The sequence below is a fragment of the Tursiops truncatus genome, chromosome 5 (genome assembly GCF_011762595.2).
Source record: "Tursiops truncatus isolate mTurTru1 chromosome 5, mTurTru1.mat.Y, whole genome shotgun sequence".
Classification (NCBI taxonomy): domain Eukaryota; kingdom Metazoa; phylum Chordata; class Mammalia; order Artiodactyla; family Delphinidae; genus Tursiops; species Tursiops truncatus.
Genome location: NC_047038.1, coordinates 90720332 through 90747986, shown reverse-complemented (window position 1 = coordinate 90747986; position 27655 = coordinate 90720332). Strand labels below are relative to the sequence as shown.

The 27655-nt window shown below is 42.2% G+C and overlaps 1 long non-coding RNA gene across 1 annotated transcript in view; it reads left to right on the top strand.

The window, feature by feature from the left end:
• The first annotated feature begins 18791 nt into the window (after nt 1-18791).
• Nucleotides 18792-27655, top strand: part of LOC109549576 (uncharacterized) — a 173814-nt gene continuing 164950 nt past the window's right edge. Inside the window, exon 1 of the long non-coding RNA XR_012332035.1 lies at nt 18792-27360. This is a non-coding gene — a long non-coding RNA (uncharacterized lncRNA). The remainder of the gene's footprint in view (nt 27361-27655) is intronic.

Genomic DNA, 27655 nt, shown 5'->3' with positions numbered 1-27655 from the left:
TTCTACTGGACAGAGCAATTCCCAGGACCAGCCCAGGTTCGAAGGGATAGTAAATAGAAGAAAGGAGCAGCAGTCTCATTGCAACAGCCATGCGGATGGGAGGGTTTGCTGTAGCGTCTTAAGAAATGATCCTTACACATATGATCACATTTAATTCTCTGTGAGGTAGGAATTATTATCAATCCCATTTTACAGAAGGTAGAGCTGAGGCTTTCAGAGGTTAAGTGACATGCTCAAGACCATACCACTGGGAAGAAGTGGGGCTCAAAGCCAGGTTGCCTCACCCAAGCTCCTTTTGTCTTCTTATTTTATTTTCTATTTTCTTAATTCAGAAGTTATTTCAGGGTTAGGCAAAATGAATGAAGCCTGTGAATTTGGTGAGTGCTTCCCTATCAGTGGCTGTTGAGTATCTTCTGGACTTTCATCCTAAAATGTCATGCAAATTGCCCACGGCCCCTATGCTGTGGTGTCCCCTCTAAGTCCCAGTTCCTTGGACTGTAGTTGAAACTTTGAACACTCTCCTCTGTTCAAATGATGACATTATTTCCCCTGTCCTGCTTTCAGCTAATACTGAATCAGAAAACAGCTAATAATCTGACTTGAGTGTCACCCAAGTATAGTGATTGCCTCATATTTCCTCCCTACCCAGGATCTGTTTTCCCTCCCGGTAACAGAATCCCAATTTTCCTTGGGGAATCCATTTCTTCCTTCCTTTTATTTCATGTGGTTCACATGGCACTGAATGCAATCCCTACTCTAGGAGTTGGCAGGTGCTGAGGGCTGGCTAATCAGAGGTTTGAATTTCTTTTGTTATAATCATTGGTTCACAGGTGAGCACACGACTTGAGCTAGGTCAATGATAAGCCACTAAAATTAAATTCAGTTCAGGACTTTTGGAAGGAGATATAGAGAAGAAGCATTTTCTTTTCTACTGGGGTTTCTGGGAGGATGAGAGGTAAGCCTAGAGCTGCTGGGAGCCATCTTGTCCCTGCAAGGCATACAGGAGAATAAAGTCAACCAGGAGAGAGAGGGGAGGTGGTGATGAGGGTGAGACAGTCCAACAGCATCATTTGAGGATTCTGGAAAGGGCCAAAGCCAGATTTACCCCTGGATTTTTCAGGATGTTAGCCAATAAATCCCCCTTTTTTTGCTTCAACTAGTTGCAAAAGAGTTTCCTATCAACTGCTATGGAAAGAGTCCTGATTGATAGATCATTTCTGGTGACCAAAAGGACTCTTAGAAAAACACTCCACAATGAATATGCCTATGAAAAAGAAATAACAATTCAGGAATTCCATTGTGATTCAAGTGATGGAGATTCTAAGGTAGTATAATGATAAAACTCCAGGTAAATACAGGCAAGTGTGAAGTGAGATCAGAAATTCTATTCATAAGAAGCAAAATAGGAATAAATGCTATATATTGTATTCCATAGCCAGCTAAGATTATGAATTGTACATTTTGTTTCTAAACGCAAGATTTCTAGTCCATAGCCTTGTACATAGTCATTTCTAAAGCAGTAACAACAACAATACTAAACCCCAACTCATGGAACAGAGAGCCTTTCCCGAAGAGATGGCAGATAGGTTTTTCTGTCATTTGCCAACTCTGATCTTTGCTAGTGCCTCCCTGAGGCACAGGCTGGAGAAGACTTCTGAAGCCTGGTACAGGTGTGGCAAAGGGTGAAGGAGTATAGTGTCTGCTATGGGGGAGGAAGTATACAAGGAAGCAGCATCTAGTTTCTAGTATATGGTGGCGACAAAAGGAAAGAGAGGAGAGCTGCATTTTAATTAAAAACATTTAGGTGATTTTCTTTGTCTAGTTATCTAAGCCTTAGGTCCCAAGGTAGGTTTGGGGGTTACTGTTCACTTGGGTCGTTTAGTAGTGCATATCAAGAGGTTAAATCTACCCAACAGGAAAATATTTTCTGCCATTTTATTTGGTTGGTTTGGGTTAGAGACCGAGTCTCAAGTAACCCTTGGAGGCCTGATATCCTCTTGCCAATTCCTTATCCTCTCCCCTGTGATCGTTAGAGAAGGCAAAGTCACACACCAGCTTGAACTTGTGGGATGTACTGGTGGTATTTGTCAGAACGTCACTGGGATGGTCAGAATAATGCCCTCTTCCTCCCCCGACTCCAGGTCATTCATGTCCTAATCCCTGGGATCTCTGAATATGTTATGTTACATAGAAAAGGGGAATTAAGGTTACAAATGGAATTCTAATTGCTAATCAAGACCTTTACATAGAGACACTATCCTGGATCATCTGGCTGGGACCAATGTGATCACAAAGGTCCTTAAGAATGGAGGAGAGGCAGACTAGGAGGTTGGAGTGATGTGATATGAGACACTTGGCCTGCCTTTGCAGCTCTGAAGTTGGAGGAAGGAGGCCATGAGCCCAGAAGCTGACAAAGGCAAGGAAATGGGTTCTCCCTAGAGTCTACAGAAAGGAAGGCAGTCCTGCTGAAACCTTGATTTTCACCCCATAAGACCCGGGTCAGACTTCTAATCTACAGAATGGTAAGATAATAAATTTGTATTGTTTTAAGCCACTAAGTTTATGGTAATTTGTTACGGCAAATAGGAAACCAATACAGATTTCCTTGCAATGAGAGAAAACTCTATTACATGCAGTTAGAGTCATAGAATCAGAGTTGAATGAGATCTTGGAAGTCTTTAGCCTGCCCTTAATGCCTCATCCACAAATCTCCTCTACCATATACTTGATAAATGGTCTTCCAGGCTGTGTGAACCTATCAACAATGGGAATTGCCAATGTCCAGAGGTGGTTTCTACCATTTTTGGATGGTTTGAACTGTCAAAGTTCTTCCACACTGCAAAAGCAGAAATGAGATTTCCTGTAGCATTGCTTCTTTGGTTTTGGCTTTGTTTTCTAGAGTTGCACAGTAACTTTTCAAGTATCTTGTTCGTAAAAGATAGTCCTTTAAGTATTCGGTGATTTAACCATGATTCCTTAAAGGGTTCCCTTTTCCTGACTGAATATCCTCATGCTTCTCTTATGGATTCCACAGCACACATTCCCCAGTGACTAGAACTACAGCCAACACTACAGATGTGGTTTGATCAACAGAGAGTCCGCAGAGGCTTAATTATCTTCTTTGTTCCGGATATCACACCTCCATGTGGCATTTGCTCTAGCAGGGGCATCTCTACCACACGCCCGCCCCATGCTGGGTGATTAGCTCTTTCTCCTGCCGTAACGTATGCTATCCTTTCCCTTCTCCAAAGCTCTGAGTGGTCTGCTTTACACCTAATAGATCCCTGATACATTTATTCTTGAAACATGCCATGGTTTCCATATCCTTCATCTTCCTGGGCTCATTCCTTGTATGACCTGTGCTTGGGTGTGAAGTGGAAGAGGAACTGAAACTGATTCCATAACGTAGAGGAAAGAGCAGGGACTGTGTCATCAGAAACTTGGGTTCAAATCCTGACTTTTTGTTTTCCTGACTCTGAGCTGTGGACAAGTTTCTTAGCCTCTCAGGAGCCTCAGTCTTCTCATCTGGAAAAAGGTGAAGGATAATTCTTACCTGAGGGCTGTGACAAGGTTAAACGAGAGTGCCGTGAAATGTGCTAAATACAGTCCTTGGCATAATTTACTGGCTCTTCTCTCCAGCTTCTCCCACTACCTCCCACTTTGTTCCTCCTTTACCTTATACAATGAGAGAATAGTAAATTCTGAGCCACATGGGCTCAGCCAGGAGAGTTCAGGATGATCATTACTGTGGGCTGGACCAATAGCAGACTTATGGATGTCAAGGCTTGGACTCAACCTTGTAGGTTGGGTGGGAGTGGGCTGAATACAGGGATGAGTAGGAAGGTTTGTTCTCTGACTTTGAAAGTGCTGTTCATTTTTAAGCCTTCTGGAGATGAAGACAAAGCTGCTAGCATTCTATGTAGGAAGGAACATTTTGTTTCTAACTCATTCGTTTTGAAATCTAGCTTAAAGGAGTTGGGACATGATTTGACTGCTGTGATGAGACAAACATGAAACAACGAAAAGACAAATAAACAGGCTAAGGTTGGAATTGCCTAGGTTCTGAGCAGGGACTCCACTGAGTATTTGCAAGCTAGAAGAGTTCATTTTGTTTCCTTAGGGCAACTTTTTTTTTTTTTTTAAACTTAGCAGTCCTGGTTTGGGTAATGAAGACCAGACCACTGATGCTACCGTGTCACCACGATGATGGAAAATCAGATTCAGGATGGCCAGGAAAAATGGAAAAGTTTTACGCTATTGAGAGGAGCTAGACTCTCTAGGCCTATCAATGTTTAGTTTCTAAGTTTTCCCAGAATTCGTCCTTTTTATATGGCTTGGCAAGCAATTATTTTATTTTTTCTTATGAAATCGTAATCTGGGACATCATTTTGGAAGGCTTGCCAGTAGCTATTCTTTGGTCTGCTCTGCCTCCGCTAGTTTTATTTTTAACCCTCTCGATTATTTCTAAACCCCTTAATCATAAAAGCTCATTTTCTTTTATTAGGAGGGATTTATTCACAAGGCTAACTCAGACGTACATGGCATCTTTTAATATACATTGCTGAGTGCTGACATGGTCCTGCAAGCATTCAGAAACGCTTCTGATACAAGATACACAAACTATATGGAAAAATAAAGAAGCTCATACCTAAGCTCATAACTTGAATCAGTTCAGTTTTATATGTGCTGAAGAAATTATTTTGACAATAATAATAAACTCAGCAGCAATGGGACTGACAACAATGACCTCTTACTAGGTGCCAGGTGACAGGTTAGGTGTTAAAGATGAAACAAGAAACATCTCTGATCTAGGAGGGATCCCTGACCTCAGAAAATTACGTTACCATATGGAAGTTCCCTCCAACACCACTAGTAAATAGAAAATAAATGAAGTAATTGCAAACTGTATAAATATTATGATGAGAGCAAAAATGAAGAAGAGATTGAAATTAATGAATTTCAATTGAGATTGAAATTAATGAATTTGAAATTAATTTAATGAATTCATTAAATTAATGAATTTAATAATAAACTCATGTGTTGAGTTTATAAACTTTAATAATAAACTCATGTGTTGAAACCTAATCGCCAATGTAATGGTAATGGTATTTGGAATGGGGCCTTTGGCAGGTGGTTAGGCCATGAGGGCAGAGCTCTCACAAATGGCGTTAGTGCCCTTATAAAAGAGACCCTGGTGAGCTCACTCACCCCTCCCAACATGTGAGGGCACAGCCAGAAGACAGCCATCTAAGAACCGGGAAGTGGGTTTTCATTAGATGCCAAAGCTGGCACCTTGATCTTGGACTTCCCAGCCTCCAGAACTGCGAGAAAAAAATTTCTGTTGTTTGTAAGGCACCCAGTCTATGGCACTTTGTTATAGCAGGCCAAACAGACTAAAATAGGCTGTGATGGGGACACCCACTTGTAACAAGGTGGACAAGGAAAGCTTCGCTGAAGATTAACATTTAAGCTAAAACCTACAGAGAAGAAGGAGTTTATCTTTCAAAGTGTGAGTAGAAGAATACTCAGGACAGAGAAAATAGCATGTCCAAAGGTCCTGAGGCAGGAAACAACTTGGCATATTCCACAAACTGAGAGAAGGCCTAGGGGCCTGGAGCACATTGAGTGAGGAAGGAAAAAAATTAGGTTGGAGAGATTTCATCAGATCAATGATATTTGAACTGATCCCACCCCAATAACAAACGCTGCTTCACTTTCCTCCCATCCATCTGACACTTCCAAGTTTTCCCCAACCCTTGCCAAGCCAGGGGAGTAAAAGAATCAGCCCATTGCGAATACTGTCAGTTTGCCTGGCTTCTGTCTCTGCTACCCAGCCTTGAGGCTGTGGAACATTCATAAACTCAATTTCATCTCAAAACCTTAGACAAACCTTGACTTCCGGTAGCAGCATTTTAAGGAGTAATTGCCCAGGACTCTGGCACTCAGTCTCATATGTCTATCGATGGTCTAGCTCTGGTTTTGTGCCTTTTCTGATAAATAGCTTCTGCCTCTTCTTGAAGATCTCGTCCCAAACAATTCTTGTCAGTGAATTCATTCATTCAAGTCATTTATTCGGTGTTTATTGAGGGGCCTACTTTAGGCAAGGCACTGCCTTCGGCCCTGGGGATATAAAGATAAATCAGATGCCTCGCTCCTCTGGGTCCTGGCAGGGTAGCAGAGAGGCAGGCGATGTGGTGAGTGCAGGGGCAGGGAGCACAGTCTGTGGGGTTCAGAGAGGGCTTCCTGGAAGAGGGGCAAAGATAAGCAAATTTAGCCAAGCACAGGGACAGGGTGAGAGGAGCAGAGTAGACAGTGGGGTAGAGCCTTCCCGGCAGAAGAGATGGCAGGAACCGAGAAGACCAGAAACAGCGAGGTGTGATGAACTCTCAGTGGCAAGCAGACCCCTGCCACGTGTCTGTGATGCCAGGGTTGGGACTTATGTTGCCCGCCACCAAGGTCCCAGTTGTGCACCTGAACTCAGATCTACGGACCTGTGCAGACTTGGTGCCCTTCAGAACCTGCTCTGGGATCCCCCTTTGTCATCTTCTGCCCATTTCTTGGGGCACAGTGGCCTGTCATCTGCTGTGTTCTGATACTGCAGTGATCTCCCTCCCTGCACTCATGCGGAAACCTCCTGACTCCTGGGGTGTCCTAGCCTCTTCTTGCTATTATTAGGTCACCTGGGAGTTGAGTCAGAGGGGCTGTGACTCTGATTGCACCCCAGAAGACATTTTTCTTGGCTTCTTTGGGTGGGAAGAGGGTTCTTGGCTTTCTGTTTACAGAGGGTTTCCACTGACCTCCTCTGGTCTCTGCTCTGGGGCAGGGTTGTCATCCTTTTAGAGTGACAAGGACTAGAGGAAAGAAAGGTAAGGAGAACATAGGCAGTTTGGCAGTGACAGAGACCATCTCTGCCTTTAGAACAAGAAAGGGTTATTGTGAGTAGCTCAGGAAGGAAACCAAAAGACCAGGATTAAACTAACAGTGCCGCTTACCCCTGGGTGTGCTCCACTCAAAACAAACAAACAAAATAACCACTGGGGCATGCCCAGCAGAGGATGGAAAACTTGGGGACAACTCTGTAGAAATTGACTGGCACATTTTTCTTCCCAGAAAGGCCCAGGCAAGAGGTCCTGGAGAGAAAGTTCTGGAATAATCACTCTGAAGGCAACACAGCAGCGAGAAGGGAGTAGGACCTCTTGAGCAAAGTAGACTTTCAGGCAGATTTGAGTGACAACAGATGCTTTTGCCTTCCTCATCCATTCATTTGTTCCTTCATTAGTCTATTTAACAAGATGCATTCATTAACTTTTGTGCTGGGCACTGTACTAGGTTTGGGGAATATATCTGTTAGAGTAAGAATAAGTTTCTTTTTTAAAAAAAATTTTGCTTATTTTTTATTGAAGTATAGTTGCTGTACAATATCATATGTTACAGGTGTACAAATAGTGATCCACAATTTTTTTTTTTTTTTTTTTTTTTTTTGCTGTACGCGGGCCTCTCACTGTTGCGGCCTCTCCCGTTGCGGAGCACAGGCTCCGGACGTGCAGGCTCAGCGGCCATGGCTCACGGGCCCAGCCGCTCCGCGGCATGTGGGATCTTCCCGGACCGGGGCACGAACCCGCGTCCCCTGCATCGGCAGGCGGACTCTCAACCACTGCGCCACCAGGGAAGCCCGTGATCCACAATTTTTAAAGGTTATATTCCATTTATAGTTGTAAAATATTGGCTATATTCCCCATGTTGTACAACATATCCCTGTAGCTTATTTTATACCTAATAGTTTGTACCTCTTATTCCCCTTTCCCTATATTGCCCCTCCCGCTTCCCTCTCCCCAGGGGTAACTACTAGTTTGTTCTCTATATCTGTGAGTCTGTAAGAGCAAGTTTCTTGACCTCATAGCGCTGATAGATTGAATGGTGTGTGTGTGCGCGTGCGCATGTGTGCACGTGATTAGAGAAACGCATATTTAAAAACATATATATATGTGTATAAAATGTGATAAATAGCACAAACGAGCCATACAGTGTTCCTTGGGTGCACATAGCTTGGGCAACCGATCTCCCTTAGGGGTCCAGGAAAGCTTCCTGGAACACATCATTTTTAAGCTGAGTCCAGATAACAAGGTAGGGTGGGGAAGAACGGGCAGGGAGAGTGTTCTAAACATCAGCAGCAGTGTGTGCAAAGGCCTGCACGTGAAGCGATGTGATTCTTCAAGGTCATCCAGGCATTATGATTTCTAATAAGGGAAGTGATGCTCAGGTGTTGTTTACCACCTCTGAGGATTGGATGCTCAGGTGTTGTTTACCACCTCTGAGGATTGGATGAACAAGCTGTTAGAGAGCCTCAGGTTGGGATAGGAAGCACTCTGGTGCCCCCATTGAAGCCCCTCAGACCCCACTGATCTTAGCCTCAGCTGTGGAAGCTGGTTCCACGGAGCGCACATCACTGGACAGTGTGTGTGTGTGTGTGTGCGCGCGCACCTAGAATCCTGCCTGGAGCTCTCACCCTGGGTTTCTCCTCATCCCACCCAGATCCTCTCCAACTGCAGCAGGATCTTGCTAGAGTAAGTGCCCCTGGGCTAAACTTCAGCCAATGGGGACTGGAGTGATGGATAAATTGCTCTGCCATCTTTCAGGTGAGCCCTTCTGGGAGGCGTTCTGTACTCTTTTCAGGGATCCTGGTGCAATTGAGCCCCAGTCGCTCACAGCAGAGACCTTGGTAATGAACCTTTGCATTGGCTTCCCCTCCTTTTCTGACTCTCCCAATCCCTCTCTCTCGCTCCCTGAGATCACATGCCAAATAAGCCACCTGTGCACCAGTCCCCAGCTCAGGGGTGCCCAAATTTAGTGAGTTTGCCACCTAAAGTCAAGAGAAACTTGCCTTAACTTTTAATTGGGTCCTTCTTTATCAAGTGCTGCATCTTAATTGTGTTCCTCAAGCACCTGTGTTGCCACCTTCTCTAAGGAATGCTCTGCCCATCCCCCCCATTTTTGCAAGTGGGTGAAGCTAAGGCTCAGCGCACTTCAAGTAAAGCCCAGGATTAAAGCTCAGGATTTCTGATTTCAAATGAAATACCTTCTGGACTGCTCTATTTGGGGACATCATACTTCTTCTCAGGGGAGTGACCATTCTGTATACCTGCTCCCTGAGTTTTATTCTACCTCTTTCGTCAGAATTCATCCCCTCAAAGGAATAGTCCAGTCAAATGTGAAGCGTTTGAAAATGCTACCTGGCCCTCGCTCATGATGTTTTGGAATTACTGATGCACGAAAAACCACACCACTATGTTTTAGGGAACTCAAAACAAGAGAATCCAGAAATCATTTTGTTTCAGAGATACCAGCTTCCATCCCCAATTCCATGTCCTGAGACACAAGGTCATTGACTGCCATCCCATACTAAGACTCAGCAGTGCGGTGACACATTTAATACACCAGTTCCAGTTTAGAAGGATGCTCTAGGTTTCAGATGGGGTCTTGCCGTTCATATTTTGCAGGGGAAATGCCGTAGTTTCCACAATGTCGAAAACATGCTAACCTTTCTGGGCTGATTGAAGTTTGACTGGTCTGAGTGGTCCAGCTTTTTGTAAATTCTCATCAGCAATATTACAATGAGATACTCCGGGTCTGCTCTCTCCTTTCTCAAGTCTGCTTTAAACGCTTGGTTTAGGCTTCCCTGGTGGCGCAGTGGTTGAGAGTCCGCCTGCCGATGCAGGGGACACGGGTTCGTGCCCCGGTCCGGGAAGATCCCACATGCCGCGGAGCGGCTGGGCCCGTGAGCCATGGCCGCTGAGCCTGCGCATCCGGAGCCTGCGCTCCGCAATGGGAGAGGCCACAGCAGTGAGAGGCCCGCGTACCGCAAAAAAAAAAAAAAAAAAAAAAAAAAAATGCTTGGTTTATACTGAAGGAAAAGAAAATCCCCTGACCTAACTAGGATATCAGAAAGAAGAAAATAGAATTTTTGGCTCTTGGGCCATTCCAGTTTGTCATTTTGTGAAATTAGTGACAGATGGGTGCTGTCTGTGTGTTGTGGGAAATTCTGTCCTACATTCCAGCCGATGCTGGAAGTTTTGGAAGAGGACAGAGAGGGGAAGGAGAAAGCTATTTGGATGAGGCACAATATATGCTAATTCTGTGACAAAAATAGCAACAAATCTGCAAACATTAATTTTCGGCAAGTCTCATTCTCAGCCTGTGTTCTTTCCTTTTTCCAGATTTCACAGTAGAAAATGAATTTAAACTGGTTGTTAATGGACGAGGATTCAGAGGTCATCTGGCTTGTCTCTTACTGCAGAATATCAGCTTATTATAAGTTCTAGGAGGTAGAAAGGACCACTGACGGTCGAATAACCAACCGATATTTAAGGCAGATCTTAACTAATCTGATCCGATTGTTGTTCCAAAGACTCAAGTAGGTGGCAGTATGTGGGAAAGGGGCTGTTGTGTGGAAAGAGTTGGGGTTTAGAGAAGAATAGGGGCTCTACTGCAGGGTTTCCATAACCTAGTGGATCTCTCTACAAATAATCCCATCCCTTCTTACAGGCATCCTGAGACTTCTGGGATCATGTTCTGGGGCTGGGGTGAAAGGGATCAGGTGGCTCGATATGTTGGAGTGAGGAAAGATACAGATAGTGAGGTGTTGTAGGGGAACTGGCAAGGTAGTGACGAGGCTCAAGGAGCATGGGTTTAGGTAGAGGCAAATAAAAAGGACCCGAGTACGAAATGCTGAGGATTCAGGAGCCTTGAAGTCACCGAGGCAGGGTCTGGGATGGCCCTGGCATGGTCCCTGCCAGGTACAAGGCAGTTAGATGTCTGATTTACAGAGCAAGGAAAGGGGATAAAAACAAATCAAGGTCTGAGGAGTCTCTGCTAGTATTGCCTGAAAGAAAGTGAAGGGAAATCTTCGCAGGAAAAGACAGAGAGTCAGTATAAGGTCAAATTACAGAGAGAATGAGTCAGTCTTCATGGAAGGGAAGTGGAAAGTGGCTATGTTTCCTTGGTCCAACATTTTTTGAGCCTCAGTTCCTCATTTGTGAAATAGACACACAAATTCTTCCTACATCCCATATTGGGAATGAAAATCAAATGCGATCACTTTTGTAAACAATAAAAAAAGATGGTTATACGAAGTTAGACGATGTTCTATCATAGGGCTAATAGGCAGGGGGAAAGGAGGCATTCCTATGGTGAACCACACACTTTATTGGCTAGGGGATGGACTCCCCACCCCACAATAGATCCTAAAGGGGGCTTCTCATCTATTCTGTAGTTCTGAACATAGAATTCTTTTTACTATTGAAATTTTTGCTAGTTCGCATTCATTTTCATAAATATCCTATTATAAAGTTAAAAAAAGAACTTTCCAAGGATGGAACTTTCAGAATGGGGTTAAAAGCTATTGGCCCTTTGCCCAGGAAAATATCTGGACAGGATAGTCTCTTCTTCCATCACTGATGCTTAGATTGGGCAAAACCAGGCAAGCAGACTCCTTTGCAGAATTCTGTCTGACTGCCCCGAGCACGGTGTGTGCCGAGCAGGCCAAGAAGTGAACAGTCTGGGGTAGGCAGGGTTTGCTCGGATCCACCCTTCCAGGAAGAGAATAAAATGGAAGACAAGTGAATTCTTAGTAATTGTTGTGAAACTCCTGCTTCCCTCCTAGGCTACTTGGGAAGGGCCTGACCACTAGCGGGGAACCACCATGATAAATCACACAGCCTTGAATGATTTGGGAGTTCTTTGAAAAGGACCACTTATATGTGAAAAGAAGTCTTCCTTAGTGGGCTGATTGGAAATAATAGCAGCATGTCATTCTTTCATGATGTCTCCCTTGAAATATTTCCCCACTCTTTAATTGAGGGATTCGCAGTAGAAAGCAGTTAAAATAAAGGTTTGGTTTTGATCTATAATTCAAGCTCAAAAGGGATCCTCATGGTACCTAAGAAGCCATGTAAGTAGCTGGGTCATGTCTGCCCTTCCCAATTTCATCTAGTCTCTATAAAATAATAGGTTTTCTGGAAATTGGTCATTAGGAATCAAAAAGGTTCAAATACAACATCGCTCCTGTCATAGATCTGTTTTTTAGTCACAGCTCTTCTGACACCAAATGTATGGGTTTTTCCACACCATGCAATTCTCCAGTTCTCTGCAGATACCAACTAGGTACCCTAAAATGTACTAATTCCGACACTAATTACCTGGAGTTAGCACAGACCCCATAGGTTAAGGGCTCAGTCGCACGAGACTGCTTCCCACTTCAGATTCCGATCATAGGTCCCCAGTTTACCCAGACTTCTGTCTAACTTGGCTAAAAATTGGGGGTTTCCATGACCCCCACCTCAGATTTGGTAATTTGCTATAATGGCTCATAAAACTCAGGGAAACACTTTCCTTACTATTACTGGTCTATTATAAAGGGTATTATAAAGATACAGATAAACAGCCAGATGAAGAGGTACACAGAGAGAGGTCCAGAGGTGTCCCGAGTTCAGGAGCTTCTATCCCTTTGGAGTTTGGGATGCACCCCCCTCCCAGCACATGGATGTGTTCACCAGCTCGAAAACTCTCTGAACCCTGTTTAGGGTTTTTACGGAGGTTTCATTATGTAGGCACGAATCATCAAATCATCGTCCATTGGTGGTTAAGTCAATCTCCAGCCCCTCTCCCCTCCCCAGAGGTTGGGGAGTTGGGCTAAAAGTTCCAACCCTCTAACCACATGGTTGGTTCATCTGGCAACCAGCCCCCATCCTGAAGCCATATAGGGATCCATGAAGAATCACCTCATTAGCATAAACTCAGGTATGGTTGGGAGGAGCTTATTGTAAATAACAACAGACACTCCTCAGGAAATGACAGAGGTTTTAAGAGCTCTGTGTCAGGAATCGGGAATGAAGATCAAATACATATTTCTTATTATATAACATCGTGTTTCCTTACTTAAAAAGTAATTTGTTAGTATATAATTGTTAGTAAAGATATTGAAAATCTATGCTAAAATTTATTATATATTTTAAAAGGTAATTTACCACTAGTCATTAAGATCTTATTAAGAATTATTTAGTTATATTGTCTTGGAAGGAAAAGAAACCTGAGAATATGATGAGGCAGACTTGTGAGGAAAGGTTCTGAACTTAGCTGGAGACTTCACACTGGATCTCCTGCTAAGTGAATTGGTGGAGAGACTTCATTGATCACTGGTTGATCAATATGCTAGTCACGGAGTGGGTGAGAGTTTGAGGGTAAGAGGGTAAGATGCATGGGTATTAAGACAAATATGATATGGTTTCTGACTTTAACATGCTCCCCGTCCAGTAGGAGAGCTAGACATATAAAACTATACTTAATAATTTAATTTTATTTTAAGCAGATAGTTTCAATATAATGTGACACAACGGGGAAACAGATAGACACCGGGTGCTATAGGAACTAAAGGGAAGTCGCTCAACCCAGTCTGTGAGTTGGATAGAGTCATGGAAGGCTTCCTGTATAGATGAGCCTGACCTGAGTTTTTACTTGTTTCTTTTTTAAAGCAGAGTTTATCGAGATAGCATTTACACACAGTAAAAGTTATCCCTTTTAGGTGTACAATTTTATGAATTTTAACAATTGCACGTCGCCGCATAGCCACCACCCCAATGAAGAGATAGGATATTTCCATCCCCTTAAAATGTTCCCTTAAGCCCTTTTGTAGTCAACCTCTTTCCTCCATACTGAGCCCCTGGCAATCCCTGATCCGATTTCTAAACCTGTAGTTTTGCCTTTTCCAGAATGTCCTGTAAAGGGAATCATAGAATATGTAGCCTTTTGTGTCTAGCCTCTTTTATTCACCATAAGTGCTTTTGAGATTTATCCATGTTGTTGCACGTGTCACGTTTATTGCTGAGTAATATTCCATTGTATGCACGTACCCCAGTTTGTTTATCCATTCATCAGTTGAGGGACATTTGGATTGTTTCTGGTTTTTGGCAATTATAAATAAAGCTCCTAGAAACATTTGTGTCCAGGTCTTTGGGTGGACACATGCTTTCATTTCTCTTGGATAAATGCTTAGGAGTGAGATTGCTGGGTCATATATTAAGATTTCTGGGTCATATATATACTCATATATTAAGTATATGTTTATAAGAAATAAACATATACTTGTTTCCACCGGCAATGCATGAGAGCTCCAGTGTATAACAAGAGGGTCTTTATTGTGGTACAAAGAGGAGAGGTAGGGAAGACATCTTTGGCCTCGTGCCATTCAGGCTGAGACGTGAAAGAGACTAGGAATTTTTCAGGCAAACAGCCTGGGGGACAGCATTCCTGGCAGCAAAAAGTCAGCAAAGAGGCTTTTAAAAATAAGGATACAAAATGTCCATTGTACCTGACATGAGGAAGATTCTGAGTGATATTTGCAAGAGCAGTTTCAGTGGAGTGGAAGCAAATTTGCCAGTGTTTTAAGACTGAATAGGAAGTGGAGGGAGGGGTCTAGAGCCTCCTAAAAATTGTTAGCGCTGAGTGAGAGGAGAAAGAGAGGGTGGGAGCTAGAGGTGGTCCACAGGGTCCAGGAAGGTTGTTAAGGCTGGGAGGGACCAGAGCAGGATGAGGAAGAGGGTATAGATGCAGACAAGGAAGGTGGCAAAGAAGGGACTTGGCTCAGAGGCGAGTGGAGGAACGAAAATCAGGCAGCCTTTGACCTGGTTGTGTGACGTTGCCTTCTTGGCATTGCAGGGAAGAAAGGCAGGTGTGGAGACAGCAGGAAGCTGAGGGAGTCACGTCTGACCTACCTCCTACGTTATTATGAAAACTGAAGAAGACACCATAGAAAAGAAAGTGGATTCCAGATAAATAATTTAGAAGTTCAGTCTAGGCTTCCCCCCAAAAGGCAGATTCATAGAACTACATAATAGTTTTATATTAAAAAATGAGTACAGGTTTGGGTAAATATCATATAAATACAGTGAAGTATATAAAAATCACTCACAATCCTAAAATACATTATTATATTTTGTTGGATTTCCTTCCAATCATTTACTTATCCATACACTTTTCATGTAATTGAGATGATACCGTGTGGGAGGCCATATGTAAATATCTCGTTCGGGATATTACTTTCTTCAGTGAATGTGCCGGTTGTTACCGTGTGCACACCAGAATAGAGCTCCATGAGGCCAGTGACCCTGCTGTCTTGTTGACTCATCAGAGCCTCCAGTTAAGACTGTGACTTGCACATGTTAAATGCTTCATGTATATTTATTAAAGTAGCATGTGTTTGTTAACATTACCCCATAAGCATTTATCCCACGTTACTAATATTATTTAAAGGCACTTTTAATGATGTCACAGTGTTTCTTGGCATATACAGGCTGTCCTTTATTTCATAATGCCTTGTTTGTTAGAGGCATAATTAGCTTTTACAGTTGGTCTAATGATATTAGTTATGGTAGTGATAGCTATTGTTTATTGAATGCTTGCTGTTATGAGCGAGCATTCATTACTGTGCTTTATACACATTATTTCATTTTATCTTCCCAACATCCCAATTAGGTGAGTAGTATTATCCCCATTTTACAGCTGAGGAAAATGAAGCTAAGAGAGGTTTAGTAACTTGCCTAAAATCTTAAAGAAAATGAGTGGTATAAATGGACCCGATCCAAGGGCTGTTGACTCCGAGCCTGTGTTTCATGGTTCTTCTCTGTGGCTTCTGGGCAGAGGCTAGCTCCTGTCACTCAATCACTGAACCTTCACCAAGCACCTATAATGCGTGAAGCAGTGTGTGGGCACGAGAGAGGTAAAGATAGAAGAGACCGGTGACAGTCCTAGACCACCTTCTGGATATAGACGGACATGGATGTAAGGTGTGCACCAGAAACAGAGAAAACAAAAACTTCACTCCTGCTCCCCGGGAGGTTCAAAAATCCAATTCGATTTAATTATGAAAAGTTTACTGGCCATCATTTATGTGCCAAGCTTTGTACTAGGCACTGGGGACATTGAGATAGACTGGTGCCCTGAACTCATGAATTTCACAGACTAGTGGAGGAGAGGGCATTAAATCAACAAATCCCAGTGCGGGGAATATTAGGGAAGGGCACACACCATGGACTGAGGGAGCAGGCAGCAAAAATAATGTACCTCATCTCTGGGGTTGGGGAGGGTCTCGCGGAAGCAGAGTTATCTCAGTTGAGATCTGAAGTATGTAGGAGTTGGCCGGATGGAAGAGGAGAGGAAGCATGGTGGGAGCACATTGAGGGAAGGCTGGAACCAAAGAGGATCAGAGCAGACAGACTGAGGGACACAAAGCAGTCCAACGTGGCTGGGGCAGAGAGAAGGGGGTGAGCAGGGTGCAGGGAGTGGAAGGAAAGGAGAGTTGGAAGTAGGAGTGGTCAGGTGGTGCTGAGCCGGGAAAGCCATACCCGAGTTTTTCCCTTCATCCTAAGAAGAGATGGGAATCCATAAGAGGGGTGAAGTGGGGTAGGATGTGGTCAGATTTGTAGAGAGAGCGGCGAATTGATTGGAGGGGACAAGTGAGGGGCTGTGGGAGGAGCCCAGGGGATGCAGAGGCACGATCGGGTGGGCTGAGGTAGGATATGGGCTAGACTGGATTGAGTGATTGCCTGGAGAAAGGAATATGGGGAGAGAGGGGCTCATCCCTGACTCCTTGAGTGACTGAGTGGATCTAGGGTCATTTACTGACATGGGGAGGAAGGGTGGCTTTGGAGGGATGAGTATAAATTCAGTTCTGAACGTTTTAAATTTGACTTGCCAAAAGACCATGCAAATGGAATGTCTAGGAGGCTGTTGGATGTCTAGGTTCTAGACAAAGATATCTGGGCAAAGAAAAATACTTGGGAGTTATTGATCTATTGATAGTAATTGAATCTCTGAAGTAGAGCAAGGGTGCTGAATGAAGAAAGCAAAGGGTTTAGGAGAGAGAAGGGCCAATAGTTTAAGAGACCGGAGGAGTAGAAACAGCAGAGACTGAAATGAAAACCTGATACAGGGGAGGTGTTTTGGAGCCCAACTGATGAGAGTGTTTTTCTCATAGAAGGGACAAATCAAATGTTACATGCTGCTTCGAGGTCAGAAAAAATACAGGTGAAAGTTGCCTGTTGGATTCTACAGCTTCTAGGTCACTGGTGACCTTGGCAAGGGCAGGGCTGGGGGCGGGGAGGGCAGAAGCAGCCTGAGTCGGTGGGGTCCGGGAGCCCGCACCCCGCAGCGAGGGGAGGTGGGTGGTCAACGCGTGGGCGTGAGTTGTGGCAGCTGTGATCCTGGAGGAGGGGCTGCCGTGAATGTTCCTGTCGGCCATTATAATTTTACGGGGGTAATTTTTTTTGCTTTGTGACTTTTTAAGAACCGGAACTAAGAGAAAAATGAGAGGCTTTCCAGGGACAGCTGTTTTGACAGCTCAGTGGCACCACGCACACCCTGAGAAAGTTAAGGCTTAAAGGGAATGCGAAAAACTTACAGGCAATTTATTAGTTGTGTTTCAAGCTGTGCACAGTGCAACAGACTAACGGTATAGGAGTGCCTTCCTGGGAGGCTGCCGTTCACCTAGTCGTAGAAATATGGGGATAAAAATGGTCTGTGAAGTGAGAAACTCACTCAGGATATACAGTGGGGCTGCTTGAAGAAATGACCCTCACACTCATGACAAGCTTCTGGCTTTTTATTGAGAATCATTCTTCAGAGAGGCTAGCTTTAGTTTTTAAAAAATTGTTGGGAGTAATGCAGTGGGGCTGTGTAATAGACTCACTGGGACCCTGTCTTGTCTCAACAAATGGGGATTGCTGACCTGGGACGGTGTATGTATATAGTTGCTCCTGAAATGAGGAGAAATGAAAATCTCAGATCAATTTTTTCTTGACTTTGGTATGCACCATGATTTTTTCTCTTGCATATTAATTTTTCTAATTATGTTCCCTTCAGCCTAATATTGAAATGAACATGTTTTGTCTAAACACACCTTTTTGGACTGAGAAAAAGACAGCCCAGGAGCTCCCTGGGTGATGAGGGGAGCCTGGGTCTCAAAGTGAAAAACTCCTGACTTTACTCTAAAAGACTATCTTCTTAAATAATTGTTTATGATTATCTTTTTTAGAATTCTCTTGAGCCCAGATATTTTGTGGTGCTCAAAATAAGCTCCATGATGGAATTAATTTCAGAACACAAATTTGAAATTGAGTCCTAGATTTCAAATGGGAAGAGGTTTAGCAGCCTAAGCTATAATAGGAAGTTTCACCCCACTTTTAACACTTTTCCTTCATAATCTTTCCTTTAAAGCCAAACTCCTGAAGAAAAAGGAATTTCCATACATTTGTCAAATGCCTTCAAATTGAAAATCTCACCAGAATCCAAATGTATGCGAAAATAACACCAATTTTCAGGTTAAGCAGCTATCCCAAACTCTTAGCTATAATTTTCATTGCTAGGAAATGATCTGATGCTCACACCTCAAAAGTTTTAGGAAACTAATAAAAATCAAATGATACTACTGCTATGTAGTTTGACCAACTTTGAAATTTGTCTTAAAATTGGATGATGAGGTCTATCTGTTATATATTTAGTTGCATAAAAACATAATCCTAAAGAAGATTTATCCATTAAGAAACTTATTCCGACACACTTCAAAATTGAATATCTTAGTGAGACATGGCAATTGGGTTAAGCAAGGAGATGATAAAAATTCTAAAATGCCTTTTATTTAAAAATTTAAAAAGAAGCTTTTTGTGTACTCATACAAACATACATGTGGATACATGGGGAGAGGGGGGAGGGAGAGAGAGAGGACATGCAGATTAGAAAAGAAGTGAGTAAGACAGCATCACAGGTAGAGTGAATTTACAGGTGCACATTTAATTGCCGGCTTTCTGCACTGTGTTCTTTATTCTATCAGATCGTTCCCTCAGACATTCCTTTAGTCCTCCTGGGTTCAGGGACATTAGGATGCATCTTGAAAATTTGCAGATTTGCCTTGTCCCCAGTGGTCTCGGGGGTAATTACTTTGGATGATTTTCCTTAATCCTTCTCCTTGGTGATTCTGGAAGGTGCCACATTATGCCTCTTTGCTGACATTCTGCCTGCTCTTTGTAATTGCTTCCTGTTCTATGCTCTTTTGTCAGAGACCCTGAAGGCGAATGAGGAATAGTAATTGTCACTAATCTTCTAACTTGTCCTCAGAGTCGCAATGTTATAAACAGACCTCATATTCCAAAGACTGCATTATGTATTTCTGGTGCCAAGTAATGTACTCAGGGTTTAAATATAATGCATGCCTTTCCAAATTGTGGGAATTAAGGGAGAGTTTGATGTATTTAACAAGCACATAGGCATTTGAAAAGTTGGGCCAATCAGGGGTAAGGCAGATGTTGTTCAAACAGGAAGAAATACAAGGGAAAAGAGCTGTCAGAATTTTTGCTCTATTAAAAGCGCCATTTTCTACTCGAGAATTGTAGAATTTGAGGGTCCAAGGGGTACTTTTGAGAATATCTCTAAACTCACATTCAGTGCGTTAGCCCCCTGTTTTTAAAAGAACAAGAATACTCCTTAGAACCAAAGGCTTAAAAAACAAAGACAAAACGCCATATCTAAAAGTCAGAAGTGACAATTTAAAAAAATGAAACTGAGAATCTGGTTTCCTGGAAAGATTGACCAGGAGAGTTATTTCAGATTGATTTTGCAGGTCACTCTTGAACACAGAGCTCCTTTTCCTGTGGACAATTCAGTCATAAGCAATTGGATTTCTTTATTTTACCCCAGAATCTGGATAACTTGAGAAAAATAAAGTTTAGCTATTTACACAGTCCTGATCTAGACCTTTCGCTGTTTATTATCACTTAATGGTAATTTTTTACCTCCTAAATTGGGCATTAGAAACGTTGGTGTCTTGCTTTTATTGGCTTGAAATGCTACTTTGTCTCCACGAACTCTTTTTCCTTGACTTGTTTTTAAAGTTCAATGTTTTTGTTTAAGAAGTCAGTTGCTTCCTGAAAAATGTGAATGTAGCTAGATTTCCACTCCCCAGTAGGAGTTGAATCTTTTGGTTACTGAGATCAGATTGTGGATATGATTGTAGATGGGGTTTAAGAAGGCCAGAGTAGGAGACAAGCCTGGATTGTCTAATTTAGGTTTGCACATTCCACCCTGCTCTTCCTCTAGCTGCAGACTACACCTATGCATAATGATAACCTTGCACCACTGGGCACAGTCCTCTGCTCACAGGTTAATTTTTGCTTTACTCCCCATCACTTCCAACTGCTTTAAGTTTTTTGATTTATTTATAACCTGTTCTATGCCACTTAGCATCCCAAGGAAGAAAATGCTGTTCATGGCCACTGATCTACTGGAAACTCATCTCATTATATTACAATATATACACTGATCGTAAAGGAAAAGGGAAAACAGGGTTTTTCAAGCACTGTCGACATTTTGGGCTGGATATTTGTTTGTAGGGGCTCATCCTGTGCACTGGAAGATGTTTAGCAGCATCCCAGACCTCTATCCACTAGATGCTAGTAACGAACCCCAGTCACACCAACGAAAAATGTCTCTAGATAGTGCCAGATGTCCCCTGGAGGGCAAAATCAAAGTCTAGTTGAAAAACACTGGGCTAAGAAAATATGAATGATTTTTAAGGAGCACATCATCCTCTTCACCACAACATCCCCACCATGTAGAGCAGTTCCTGGTAGATGATAGGGTTCAGGGATACTTATGGGCCTTACTATACAGAGGACAGGATATGGTGTATCATGTGAGAGTGATAGAACCTGTTAGCTTCTATTTTTCTGGCTTACAGTAGATGCTCAATTAATATATATTTTTTTCAATGACTACATAATGGATGAATGAATTAGTAAGTGAGTGACTTTCCCACCTGGGACTTTAGATCTTGAGAGAAGGGTAGATCTAAGCTGGTTGTTACTATAATTCAGTGATTCTTCAAGTTGGGGGTCACCCTTCTACTCTATTTAGAAATCTGTGAATGCCATGGTGGAATGTTGTTTACTCTGTCACAGATCCGGCTGCAGTGAACAGGTTCTCAGTGGCCCTTAATCCCCTCTAGCTCCGTACCTCTTTTCTTATGACCAGATATTCACCCTCAGAATATCTTTCTCCCTCCCATGTTATTCCTCATGCACAGATGAAGGCAGTTTTCTTCAACCTGAGGTCTGTGACCCATTATTGAATTCTGAAATTCTGATTGCATGGGTCTTGGCCAGCATTAAAGAAAAAAAAAAACAGGAATAGGATAAAACAGAAGAGAAAATATTAGAGTACATCACATTGTCTCTTAAAATTTTTATTTCGGTCATTTTGTGTTTGTCTAGTTCCTGGGTTGTGTGGTGAAAATATTGTTTTTGTGGGCCCCTTTCGGAAAAGTTTGAAAGTCACTTGCTGGTGGAGTAGCCCAGGTACATGGTAACCAGAACAGAAAACTCTCTCTCCCAATAGGTGGGTTGGTAAATTAAGGATAAGAGAATGATAAGGGGTGTGTAGAGCAATACGGCAGAGACTCTGGGCTTTGTGGGCAGTGTCTGCCCTTATGACAACACAAGAAGACATGGCTGTCTTTTGGAGTGAAGCGGTGGGACCTGATGGGAAGTAAGGTCAGATAACCCCAGGTTTAAGCCTAGATTTCTAGTAAAAGTAGTGTCTGTTCCCTTTGTGTGTTCTTTTTTAAAGTATAAAAAGAATATAGCTGTTCTGTCTGCAGAATTCCTGTTCTTGGCCCCATGAAAAATGATATCAGAGCATTTCACTGGTCTTCTATTTACCCAAGCTGAAGGAGTTCAGTGTTTCCTTAGTCTGATCAAACGTCCCTTGCAACAATATTGACTCAGATGATGGCAAATGAAGATATTTCCTCTAAAATAAAAACCCGTCACTCGTGACATTTAGAACAAGTATGGGCTAGCTGGAAATGCCTCTTTTAACATTGCTGACATGAAGAACAAATGGATTTGAAAAACATATGTGCGCTTGGTAGATCCTTTTCCTATGTAAAAGACAATTTATTGGGCTTCCCTGGTGGCGCAGTGGTTGAGAGTCCGCCTGCCGATGCAGGGGACGCGGGTTCCTGACCCGGTCAGGGAAGATCCCACGTGCCGCGGAGCAGCTGGGCCCGTGAGCCATGGCCGCTGAGCCTGCGCGTCCGGAGCCTGTGCTCTGCAACGGGAGAGGCCACGGCAGTGAGAGGCCCACGTACCGAAAAAAAAAAAAAAAAACAAAAAAAAACAAAGACAATTTATTTCAAATTCAGAAAGTGATTGATTTTATAGACAATAATGCTATGATTAAATTACATAAAACCAAGTACCGATATTTTACTCATAAAAAAGATGATAACCGCGTTTCCCTTTTTACTTTATTTTAAAAGTCAGAAGGAAAAAGAACTACCAAAAAACATATAGAATTAACAGCCAGGAACATTATAAAGCAAAAGATACTAAAGCAAAAGGTACTAAAGACTACATAAAGTCAGTTTTCCTTTTAAAAATGTGCACAGGGACTTCCCTGGTGGCTCAGGGGTTAAGAATCTGCCTGCTAATGCAGGGGACATGGGTTCGAGCCCTGGTCCGGGAATATCCCACATGCCACGGAGCAACTAAGCCCGTGCACCACAACTACTGAGCCTGCGCTCTAGAGCCCGCGAGCCACAACTACTGAAGCCGCGTGCCTATGCTCCACAACAAGAGAAGCCACCACAATGAGAAGCCCGTGTGCTGCAACGAAGAGTAGTCCCTGCTTGCTGCAATTAGAGAAATGAAGACCCAACGTAGCCAAAAATAAAATTAATTAATTAATTAATTAAAATGTGCACAAGACTCACTGGGTCCTTGATTTTGCACAGGTTTCCAACAGCATCATCAGTACCAGATAGACTTAGGCCTTGGGCATGCCTAAGGCTTGCCAGGACCACAGCTTAGTCCTGAGAAAACTTTCCCTGACCTATTTCTGGTTCCCCATCTTAACCTGCTCCCAGACCCTCTGTCTTCTTACTTTGTTACCAGTCCTTTTCAATGCTATGTCATCTCAGTCCTTATCTACAACACTTTCCCCTAACTATGATCCTAATTGTATTTTAACATTGTCTCATTTTTCCATTGCCTCTTTTGGATTATATTTTTTTCCAGATCTAGCGTTATCTCCAGGGCCTTTTTGCATTCAGACTGTCTCCTTGTGGATGACATTTCTGTAGGGCTCTTTCTTTTCTCTTGGGTACAACTTAAACAGTGTAGGGGAGGAAGAGTTTTCCCTTCTTCCCTTCTAGGTTCTTTGCCTGGTCCTACAATAGAAATGACGTAAGGCAGATTAACAGGAGAAAAACATCTAATTTTGTATGTACAGGAGCGCCACAAAGACAATGAGACTCAAAGGCAAGTCGGGCAGTTGGGGCTTATATGCTGTCCTGAGCTAAGGAATAGGATGGGATCTGGGGCTTCAGAGGGGAGAAGGGTCATTCACATGATGATAAGAAGAGCAGATGTTTCCCCTGCCATGTAGATAGGTCTTTCAGATAAAAATGTTATCTCTGGTAATAACCCTCTTTCTGGGCCAGGCCCCCGGTCTAAATTTTTAGGCAGTTAAGGGAGAGGTAAAAGGTTTTCCTGAGTCTCCTTGGTCTTGATTACCTTTAAGCTCAAAATGATCCACACACCAAAGTGAAATATATTGGGGTGGCATATTCTGCACCCCTTCAATAGACAAAAATAAGTACATTTACAGCAAGTTTTAGAGCACTAAGAAAAAGAAAATATTGAGTGTGTTAAAGGATAGGTTGTCAGGTGATGTAAGTGCTTATATATAGAAAAGAAATCACGTGGACTCTTGGTTTGTTTCTACTCTGAAAGCACTCTGGGGCCAGAGAAAGATCAAACCAATGTGAAATCAGATGGACTATTAAAAATAATGAGCATTTCGTAAGGCATTTGTATACAAGATAAAGATGTAAAAATCAAAGGTCTTTTTCCGTTTCTAGCAAAAATCACCCCAAAATGGAAATTTCGAAAAATGTCCCATGTTTGACAGAGCAGCAAGATCTAAAAAGTGCTTAGTAATCAAAACAAAATAAAAGACGTATATAAAGAAAATCATAAAATTGTTATTGAAAGACATAAAGCAAGAGTTGAACAAATGGAAAGATATACCATGTTCTAAGACAGAAGGGGCTTAAATAACAAATATAAATTTTATCAAATTTAATAGATAAATCTACAATGCTCAGTAAAATTCCAAAAGGGATTTTATTTTTAGAGTTGGATAAAGTGAACTTAAAGTTTACATGAAAGGATAAATACTCATGAATAGAGGAGAAATTTTGAAAAAGAAAACTAAACAAAAGGTGCTGTCTTCTGAAACATCAGATCATACTATAACGCCACAGTAAGTAAATCAATGGCCTTGGCAAAGGAATAGACTCATAGTGCAGAAGAGCTGAATAGAGAATCAAGAGGTAGAACTGAGTACATATAAAAATATGCCATACTCATGTAAGTATGTTTATTGCATGCCTATACTACAGCAAGTTTCATTCGAGGCATGGAAAAGTGAAGTATTGCTATTTAGAGAGAAGGATAGATTATTCAGAGCTGGTACAACGATCATTCATGTAGAGGAAAAGAAAATTAAATCTCTCTCGCATCCTATACAAAAATACATTCCAGTTTCAAAGCATAAAAAGTTAAAACATGACACTCATGACTCTAAATTGAACACAAGTCAAAGATTTATGTAACGTATGAATGAGGGAGCCAGCAGGATGGTAAAACTGGTTCACAAAGCATTTGGAGAACAGAGATTTAAACAATTAGTTGAGAAAGGCAGGCTGGAACAAGCTTACTAAGTTAGAGACAAGAGTGGTTAATATCCTATAGAGAAATAAAACTGACTTATTTTCTCTCTTGGACAGAAATAATTTGTACCTCTACTGGAAAAAAACCTGCAAATTAACATGAAAAGTCATAGAGTCTGGGTCTTAATCAATAGTAAATCACAGGGCTTCGCTGGTGGCGCCGTGGTTGAGAGTCCGCCTGCCGATGCAGGGGACACAGGTTTGTGCCCCGGTCTGGGAGGATCCCACGTGCCGCGGAGCGGCTGGGCCTGTGAGCCATGGCCGCTGAGCCTGCGCGTCCGGAGGCTGTGCTCCGCCACGGGAGAGGCCACAACAGTGAGAGGCCCGCGTACCGCAAAAAAAAAAAAAAAAAAAAGTACCTGCAAGAAAAGCTAAGAGATAACCAACATGCACATTTTGGACATGAGAAGATTTTAAACAAGACTGAACATTCTGAAGTTATAAAAAAAGAAAAATATGTAAAAGTGAAAAAGAAAAATGCTTTTGCATGGAAACAGCTACTATAAACAAAGTTGATAAATAAAAAATAGATTTGGAAAACTACATGTAATGTAAAGGATGAACAAAGGGGTAACGCAAAAAGAACTCTTACAGATTGACAAGGAGATAAACACTCCATGGAAAAATGGACAAAGGATATTCAGAGGCAATTCGTGAAAGAATGAAGATGCTCAAACTCACTAGAGCCTGAGGAAATGCAAATTAAAGCAACAAGGTCCTAGATAGCCTTACACCTAACAGTATGTCAGAACTTTATGAGTGACATCCACTCCTGCCAGGCATGTGGGGAAAAGAATATTCTTATACTTTGCTCATGGAAATGTGGATTGTTATAGGTTTATTTTGAAAATAAACTAGAAATAGCTATTAAAAATTAAAAATACATATATCGCTTGATCTAGCAACTCTTACTTCTGAGACTGTTCAAAGAAAAGCACCAGGATTTAAGAATATATGCTCAAGGATATTTCTAACAGCATGAAACTGGGTAAAAGCTGGGTAAAAGCTGGAAGAAAATGAATGTGTGTCAATAGGGCAATGGTGAATAAATTATGGAACATTCATCCCATGTAATATAATGTTTCCATTAAACAAAAAAGAATTAGACCCATATCAGGTGCTTGGATGGGATTTCCATGAGTTACTGTTGCATGAGAAAAGGAAGGTTCAGAAAAGTTTGTAAAATATGATCTTATCCTTATAAAACAAAAATGCATTCCTGCCACACGTTTATATAGAGAGAGATATTTACATATAATTGTATGAACATGAAGAGAAATGGAGAAAGATAAATATCCTAGGTAATTAACATGGATAACGATGAGAGAAGGAGGGAAAAAGAGAAAACCAAGCAATATAGAGAAAGAAAAATTGAAAACACTGTACTAGAAACAACTCTAGTATGATCACATCAATGCATTTATAGAAAACCATATTTGTGTATATGTAATAGAAAATTTTAATAAAAGTCTGACTTTCATGAGAGAAAGATATTCGCACAATAAATATCCTTTTTTTCTTTTTCTTATTGAAATATAGTTGATCTACAATGTTGTGTTAATTTCAGGTGCACAATAAAGTGATTCAGTTATATATATATGTGTGTGTATATATATATATCTATTCTATTTTAGATTATTTTCCATTATAGGTTACACAATAAATATCCTTAAAGGAAGAGTAAGAGCTGGGTGAGAGAAGAAGAGATGAATAACTGTTACTGGGGCTGGACGTTTTACAGACACGTCTGGGTCTCCTCAGAGACAGTGGGGAGAAAGGAAACTCTTGGTTAACAATTGTGTTAAGCCCTTGCAGGCTGTGGTTCAAAGCTGTGGCATGCTCCTGGATGTGTAAACTGTCTGCTCCTCCCCAGTAAGCATTTAGACCACAGAGATGGAGGAGGGATGAATTCCTCTGCATAAAGAAAGAGGTGGAAAGTTGGGGGTGGAAAGTGGGTAAGGATTCTGAAAGGGAGGGGTCCCAGGGGAAGGCAGAGCTGTGAGAGAGGATGGCTAAGTGACAGGCAGAGCAGCAAAGGACTCAAATACAGGATGCTTCGAGCTGATTCTAAATTCTTTTGCTAAATGCGCCCCTCCCCCTGACACACATGCATCTATAAAGATAGTTGTGCAGCACCAGAAACAAAATGGTAGAAGGGGTTGGATGGATAACAAGGTGGGGAGGTGGAATAGATGTGGCAGGCTGGTATCACTGGTCCTTGTATTGACTGGGAAGTGTCTTAGAAGGTCAGGAACAGGGCATAAAGCAACATGAGTTCAAATTTCTTTGGGTGGAAAGGTCTTTTCTTGAGATCACTGTGCATGTACCCAACTTCCTTCCTCCCTTCCTCAGTTCCTCCCTCCTCCTCCCCTCCCTCCTTTCTTTTCTTTGCCAGATACTATGGTATCACATCATGATAGGACATCATCATGGGATACAACAAATTGTAAGACACTGGGATTCCTGTCCTGGAGTGTGTACCCCATCAGAGGAGACAAGTATATAAACAGTGGTTTGTAATTGTGGTGAGTACTATGAGGAAGTATATGGGTCTTTGAGAGTTTATGATGGGGAAGCTGGGTGGAGGACAGGGGCAGTGCTTCTCATCAGTCCTACTTGCCAGCCATTCTACAGAGACCTTAAGAAAATTAGGACAAAAGACTGGGAAGATGGGAAGGGGCCAGGGAGAAAATAAACAGATACAGAGGGAGCTGCGAGGTGTTTGGATATAAGAGTGCTAAAATGAAGTGGCCGTTTTGTCTAGGGCCGCTCCCTAAGGGAAATAGAAGTGCTCAGAGGGCCGCCAACATTCAGTTGTTT